Raw genomic sequence first — 695 nt, 5'->3', positions numbered from 1 at the left:
TTTCCAGAGTCTAGTAGGACTCTTCCCTGTAGGGGGCAGGAAGCTCTAACATAGTTTATAGTTAGTTGAAAAGATGTATAACGGTAACATCTTAGGTCTCTAGGTCTAGTCGACCGGGAAAAAATTACCTCCGGGGAGTACGGCACGTTCTGAGAATCCACAGATACAGTAATGCTCTGGTACACTTCCATCAGGACGACATAGCTTGAGCCCAAAAAACGGATTTTGAGAGAAGCGAAAAATCTATTTTTGGGTGAGATGGCCATGTCGTCCTGATGGACCCGCCCTTGCCTTTCTAAGAAAGGGCTGTAGGACCCCTCCCTACATACAGTATCTGTAGCACCTCGTGTACGCTACAAGGAATACAGATGGCGCCAGGATTGGCGCCAGGCACGCATACGAATCGGGGGATAGGGAAGCCTTGGGAGCGGCTCCCCTTTTTCTTTCCCGAATTCGTATCTCGTCAATCACCTCCTACGAGACTAAATCTCTGTCCAGGATGTAGATTGCCATGTGACGTGTCTAGAATACGTCCTCTGATATGTCGCGATATCCCTTTCACGAGGGATACTCGCTCCAGGAGTTAGAATTCTGGTACCTTAAGGTAAATTCTCTGGGAATATCGCCGTAGTTGTAATATACCCTTGGAAGCTACCCTATAGGAACTTCCATCAGGACGACATGGCCATCTCACC

This window comes from Palaemon carinicauda, chromosome 7 (assembly GCF_036898095.1).
Source record: "Palaemon carinicauda isolate YSFRI2023 chromosome 7, ASM3689809v2, whole genome shotgun sequence".
Classification (NCBI taxonomy): domain Eukaryota; kingdom Metazoa; phylum Arthropoda; class Malacostraca; order Decapoda; family Palaemonidae; genus Palaemon; species Palaemon carinicauda.
This window is presented reverse-complemented; position numbering follows the sequence as displayed.